The following is a 7,589-nucleotide window of genomic DNA, read 5'->3' on the forward strand; positions in this document are numbered from 1 at the left end:
GGACTGATGAATTTGCCATGCTAAAGCGGCAACTTGACGTGGCAGATGCCGACATCGCGCTTGTCAACAAGCGGCTTGACGAGGCACAAGGTATGTAATTACTCCGGCGGCACCTGGTAAGAGGAGCTTTCTGCCAGTATCTTATAATGTGTGCGCTTGATGCAGATGGTGCTGCTGCCATGGAGAATCTTTGGGCGGAACTTGCCCGAGCCAAGGAGCAAGCCAGGAAAAGTGATGTAGCTGCTGGAAAGGCAATTGAAGAGTTGAAAGCCGAACAGGATGCTCACTGCCGAAGCAAGAAGGAAATGGCCGAGATGGCTGTGAAGCTGAAGAGCGCTGCTGACTGTTGCAAGCTTCTTGAAAAAGAAGATCAGGCAGAACAGACGGACCTGGAGAAGGCCGTTGTCGATGCCAAGGATGCTCGCTCTGTGATGAGAGCTATGAAGGAGGAGCTGCGTCAGGCCGGAGAGATCGCGGCTGGAAAGCCCTTTATGCTGCGGAGAAAGTTCTGTGATCCTAAACATGCTCCGTTAGACCAGATGTGGAGTACGGCGGACACCTATCTGGATTTGGCAGCGAGTGCCGCAGATGCGGCCGAACACTTCCGAGATCAAGAAGATCGCGAAGTGGAAAAGCTCTTTTGGTCGCAGTTCCACAATTCGGAGCGTCCACTGTCATTAGCCGATCGTTTGACCGAATGGGCCGAGCTAAATAGGTTGTCCGGACTTGCCATGAAGTATGTCATGAGTCATCTGTGGCCAGAGAGGCTAGAGCCGAAAAGTTATTTCAACTTGGTGCAACAGTTCCTTGGTGCGGTGCCGCATATCAATGCGACGAAGAGGTCAACGTGCATAGAGGGTGCGCGGATGGCTCTTGCCTGTGTCAAGACATACTGGGCGGAAATGGAGGCCACCGCTATTGCATCCCCAGACTCGGATGGAAGCCGAGTACCTGCCGAGCACTATTTTCAGGAAGTTCTGCAAGGCGCTCGTTTAATAGAGACGCAGTGCTCGAAGGATACTATATTTGAATAGCATATATTATTGTAAAACAATATTTTGATAAATTGTAGAAGCTTTTTATACTTGTGCCTGCAAGTATTATAATACCTCCTGTGCGACCGTTTAACATATATGTATATATAATCTGAAAGATGGCAGTCGTCGGCTTCAGCCCCCACGCACATAATGCGGGGGTGTTCGCAGAAGGCGCATTTTTACACTTGATCCAACGTCTTGGTCCTACAAAGGAGGTGAGAGCGCAGCGAACTAGGCAATCGGACTATGATGCTTTATCACTTTCACTTAGCCATAGGAGTTTGACAGTGAGTCTACTTATATAGCCCCTGGTGGCGCCTGTGCTCGCCCGAACTTGGGGCGCGTATGTGCCTGGCCGGGAAGCGGCCCTTTGTTAATGTGGAGGAATCCTAAAGATTCCGGTAAGTCATCGAGTGGTTGACCAGTCTCATGCTATATCATGACAGTCAGTTTTCGGCTTTCTCTACTGAGGTGCTCGCCTGGCCGAACCGGGGCACAATCGCAGTAGTTCTCCTGGTGCCGCCTTAGCCGATAGAGCGGAACGTAAGGTAGCAAAACACAGGAGCCGGGCAAACCCAACATTTGACCAAAGACATGATTCAGAGCTAATGCATATAAGGCCAAACTCGCGACGCCGAACACTCCCTAAGGTATTCGGTCTTTATGAGAGCGGGCGGGATAACGCCCTTAGTAATAAGCCCCTAGTGTCCAGGTACGCGCAAAACTCTGACGTGGCCACATGCCAAAACGCCAGCCTCCTCCTTGGTGAAGGAAATATGCCCTAGAGGCAATAATAAAGTTATTATTTATTTCCTTATATCATGATAAATGTTTATTATTCATGCTAGAATTGTATTAACCGGAAACATAATACATGTGAGAATACATAGACAAACAGAGTGTCACTAGTATGCCTCTACTTGACTAGCTCGTTAATCAAAGATGGTTATGTTTCCTAACCATGAACAATGAGTTGTTATTTGATTAACGAGGTCACATCATTAGTAGAATGATCTGATTGACATGACCCATTCCATTAGCTTAGCACCTGATCGTTTAGTATGTTGCTATTGCTTTCTTCATGACTTATACATGTTCCTATGACTATGAGATTATGCAACTCCCGTTTGCCGGAGGAACACTTTGGGTATTACCAAACGTCACAACGTAAATGGGTGATTATAAAGGAGTACTACAGGTGTCTCCAATGGTCGATGTTGGGTTGGCATATTTCGAGATTAGGATTTGTCACTCCGATTGTCGGAGAGGTATCTCTGGGCCCTCTCGGTAATACACATCACATAAGCCTTGCAAGCATTACAACTCATATGTTAGTTGTGAGATGATGTATTACGGAACGAGTAAAGAGACTTGCCGGTAACGAGATTGAACTAGGTATTGGATACCGACGATCGAATCTCGGGCAAGTAACATACCGATGACAAAGGGAACAACGTATGTTGTTATGCGGTCTGACCGATAAAGATCTTCGTAGAATATGTAGGAACCAATATGGGCATCCAGGTCCCGCTATTGGTTATTGACCAGAGACATGTCTCGGTCATGTCTACATTGTTCTCGAACCCGTAGGGTCCGCACGCTTAAGGTTGCGATGACAGTTATATTATGAGTTTATGCATTTTGATGTACCGAAGGTTGTTCGGAATCCCGGATATGATCACGGACATGACGAGGAGTCTCGAAATGGTCGAGACGTAAAGATTGATATATTGGAAGCCTATGTTTGGACATCGGAAGTGTTCCGGGTGAAATCGGGATTTTACCGGGTTACCGGGAGGTTACCGGAACCCCCCGGGAACCATATGGGCCTTCATGGGCCTTAGTGGAAAGGTGAAAGGGCTGCCCACCAGGGCTGCGCGCCTCCCCCCTTCCCCTAGTCCTATTAGGACTAGGAGAGGTGGCCGGCCACCCTTCTCCCTCTTTCCCCCTTGGGAATCCTAGTTGGAATAGGATTGGGGGGGGAGTCCTACTCCCGGTAGGAGTAGGACTCCTCCTGCGCCTCTCCCTCTTGGCCGGCGCACCCTCCCCCCTTGGCTCCTTTATATATGGAGGCAGGGGCACCTCTAAACACACAAGTTGACACAAGTTGATCCACGTGATCGATTCCTTAGCCGTGTGCGGTGCCCCCTGCCACCATATTCCTCGATAATACTGTAGCGGAGTTTAGGCGAAGCCCTGCTGCTGTAGTTCATCAAGATCGTCACCACGCCGTCGTGCTGACGAAACTCTTCCCCGACACTTTGCTGGATCGGAGTCCGGGGATCGTCATCGAGCTGAACGTGTGCTCGAACTCGGAGGTGCCGTAGTTTCGGTGCTTGATCGGTTGGATCGTGAAGACGTACGACTACTTCCTCTACGTCGTGTCATTGCTTCCGCAGTCGGTCTGCGTTGGGTACGTAGACAACACTCTCCTCTCGTTGCTATGCATCACATGATCCTGTGTGCGCGTAGGAAATTTTTTGAAATTACTACGAAACCCAACAGTGGCATCAGAGCCTAGGTTAATGATGTTGATGTTATATGCACGAGTAGAACACAAGTGAGTTGTGGACGATACAAGTCATACTGCCTACCAGCATGTCATATTTTGGTTCAGCGGTATTGTTGGATGAGACGACCCGGACCAACCTTACGCGTACGCTTACGCGAGACCGGTTCCCTCGACGTGCTTTGCACAGAGATGGCTTGCGGGCGACTGCCTCTCCAACTTTAGTTGAACCAAGTATGGCTACGCCCGGTCCTTGCGAAGGTTAAAACGGAGTCTATTTGACAAACTATCGTTGTGGTTTTGATGCGTAGGTGAGATTGGTTCTTACTTAAGCCCGTAGCAGCCACGTAAAACATGCAACAACAAAGTAGAGGACGTCTAACTTGTTTTTGCAGGGCATGTTGTGATGTGATATGGTCAAGGCATGATGCTGAATTTTATTGTATGAGATGATCATGTTTTGTAACCGAGTTATCGGCAACTGGCAGGAGCCATATGGTTGTCGCTTTATTGTATGCAATGCAATCGCGATGTAATGCTTTACTTTATTACTAAACGGTAGTGATAGTCGTGGAAGCATAAGATTAGCGAAACGACAATGATACTACGATGGAGATCAAGGTGTCGCGCCGGTGACGATGGTGATCATGACGGTGCTTCGGAGATGGAGATCACAAGCACAAGATGATGATGGCCATATCATATCACTTATATTGATTGCATGTGATGTTTATCTTTTTATGCATCTTATCTTGCTTTGATTGACGGTAGCATTATAAGATGATCTCTCACTAAATTATCAAGAAGTGTTCTCCCTGAGTATGCACCGTTGCAAAAGTTCTTCGTGCTGAGACACCACGTGATGATCGGGTGTGATAGGCTCTACGTTCAAATACAACGGGTGCAAAACAGTTGCGCACGCAGAATACTCAGGTTAAACTTGACGAGCCTAGCATATGCAGATATGGCCTCGGAACACGAAGACCGAAAGGTCGAGCGTGAATCATATAGTAGATATGATCAACATAATGATGTTCACCGATGAAACTACTCCATCTCACGTGATGATCGGTTATGGTTTAGTTGATTTGGATCACGTGATCACTTAGAGGATTAGAGGGATGTCTATCTAAGTGGGAGTTCTTAAGTAATATGATTAAATTGAACTTAAATTTATCATGAACTTAGTCCTGGTAGTATTTTGCAAATCATGTTGTAGATCAATAGCTCGCGTTGTTGCTTCCCTGTGTTTATTTTGATATGTTCCTAGAGAAAATTGTGTTGAAAAATGATAGTAGCAATGTTGCGGATTTGATTCGTGATCTGAGGTTAAATCCTCATTGCTGCACAGAAGAATTATGTCCTTAATGCACCGCTAGGTGACAGACCTATTGCAGGAGCAGATGCAGAAGTTATGAACGTCTGGATAGCTTAATATGATGACTACTTGATAGTTTAGTGCACCATGCTTAAACGGCTTAGAATCGGGACTTCAAAGACGTTTTGAACGTCATGGACCATATGAGATGTTCCAGGAATTGAAGTTAATATTTCAAGCAAATACCCGAGTTGAGAGATATGAAGTCTCCAGCAAGTTCTATAGCTAAAAGATGGAGGAGAATCGCTCAACTAGTGAGCATGTGCTCAGATTGTCTGGGTACTTCAATCGCTTGAATCAAGTGGGAGTTAATCTTCCAGATAAGATAGTGATTGACAGAATTCTCTAGTCACCATCACCAAGTTAGTAGAACTTCGTGATGAACTATAGTATGCAAGGGATGACGAAAATGATTCCCGAGCTCTTCGTGATGTTAAAATTAACGAAGGTAGAAATCAAGAAAGAGCATCAAGTGTTGATGGTTGACAAGATCACTAGTTTCAAGAAAAGGGCAAAGGGAAAGGAAGGGAACTTCAAGTGGAAAGACAAGCAAGTTGTCACTCCCACGAAGAAGCCCAAAGCTGAACCAAAGCCTGAAACTGAGTGCTTACACTGCAAAGGAAATGGTCACTGGAAGCGGAACTACCCTAAATATTTGGTGGATAAGAAGGATGGCAAAGTGAAAAAGGGTATATTTGATATACAGGTGTTTGATGTGTGCTTTACTAGTGTTTATAGCAACCCCTCGGTATTTGGTACTGGTTCAGTTGCTAAGAGTAGTAACTCGAAATGGGAGTTGCAGAATAAACAGAAACTAGTTAAGGGTGAAGTGATGATGTATGTTGAAAGTAGTTTCAAGATTGATATGATCATCATCGCACACTCCCTATTCTTTCGGGATTAGTGTTGAACCTAAATAAATGTTATTTGGTGTTTGCGTTGAGCATGAATATGATTTGATCATGTTTATTGCAATACGGTTATTCATTTAAGTAAGAGAATAAACTGTTGTTCTATTTACATGAATAAAACCTTATATAGTTACACACCCAATGAAAATGGTTCATTGGATCTCGATCGTAGTGATACACATATTCATAATATTGATGACAAAAGATGCAAAGTTAATGATAGTGCAACTTATTTGTGGCACTGCCGTTTGGGTCATATCGGTGTAAAGCGCATGAAGAAACTCCATAAAGATGGATTTTCGGAATCACTTGGTTATGAATCATTTGATGCTTGCGAACCGTGCCTTTTGGGCAAGATGACTAAAACTCCGTTCTTCGGAACAATGGAACGAGTTACTGACTTGTTGGAAATAATACATACCGATGTATGCGATCCAATGAGTGCTGATGCTCGTGGCAAGCATTGTTGTTTTCTGACCTTCACAAGATGATTTGAGCAGATATGGGTATATCTACTTGATGAAACATAAGTCTGAAATAGTTGAAAGGTTCAAAGAATTTCAGAGTGAAGTGGAAAAATCATCGTAACAAGAAAATAAAGTTTCTGCGATCTGATCACGGAGACAAATATTTGAGTTACAAGTTTGGTCTTCAATTAAAACAATGTGGAATAGTTTCACAGCTCACGCCACCTGGAACACCACATCGTTATGGTGTGTCCGAACGTCGTAACCGCACTTTATTTGATATGGTGCGATCTATGATATCTCTTTACCACTATCGTTTTGGTTATGCATTAGAGACAGCTGCATTCACGTTTTAAAATATGGCACCATCAAAATCCGTTGAGACGACGCCTTATGAACTATGGTTTGACAAGAAACCAAAGTTGTCGTTTCTTAAAGTTTGGGGCTGCGATGCTTATGTGAAAAAGCTTCAACCTGATAAGCTCGAACCCAAATCGGAGAAATGTGTATTCATAGGATACCCAAAGGAAATTGTTGGGTACACCTTCTATCACAGATCCGAAGGCAAAACATTCGTTGCTAATAATGGATCCTTTCTAGAGAAGGAGTTTCTCTCGAAAGAAGTGAGTGGGAGGAAAGTAGAACTTGACGAGGTAACTGTACCTGCTCCCTTACTGGAAAGTAGTTCGTCACAGAAAACTGTTTCAGTGACACCTACACCAGTTAGTGAGGAAGCCAATGATAATGATCATGAAACTTCAGATCAAGATACTACTGAACTTCGTAGATCAACCAGAGTAAGATCCGCACCAGAGTGGTACGGTAATCCTGTTCTGGAGGTCATGCTACTAGATCATGATGAACCTACGAACTATGAAGAAGCGATGGTGAGCCCAGATTCCGCAAAGTGGCTAGAAGCCATGAAATCTGAGATGGGATCCATGTATGAGAACAAAGTATGGACTTTGGTTGACTTGCCCGATGATCGGCAAGCGATTGAGAATAAATGGATCTTTAAGAAGAAGACTGACGCTGATGGTAATGTTACTGTCTACAAAGCTCGACTTGTCGCAAAAGGTTTTCGGCAAGTTCAAGGAATTGACTACGATGAGACCTTCTCACCCGTAGCGATGCTTAAGTCCGTCCGAATCATGTTAGCAATTGCCGCATTTTATGATTATGAAATTTGGCAAATGGATGTCAAAACTGCATTCCTGAATGGATTCCTGGAAGAAGAGTTGTATATAATGCAACCAGAAGGTTTTGTCGATCCAAAGGGAGCTAACA

Source organism: Triticum dicoccoides, chromosome 3A (assembly GCF_002162155.2).
Source record: "Triticum dicoccoides isolate Atlit2015 ecotype Zavitan chromosome 3A, WEW_v2.0, whole genome shotgun sequence".
Classification (NCBI taxonomy): domain Eukaryota; kingdom Viridiplantae; phylum Streptophyta; class Magnoliopsida; order Poales; family Poaceae; genus Triticum; species Triticum dicoccoides.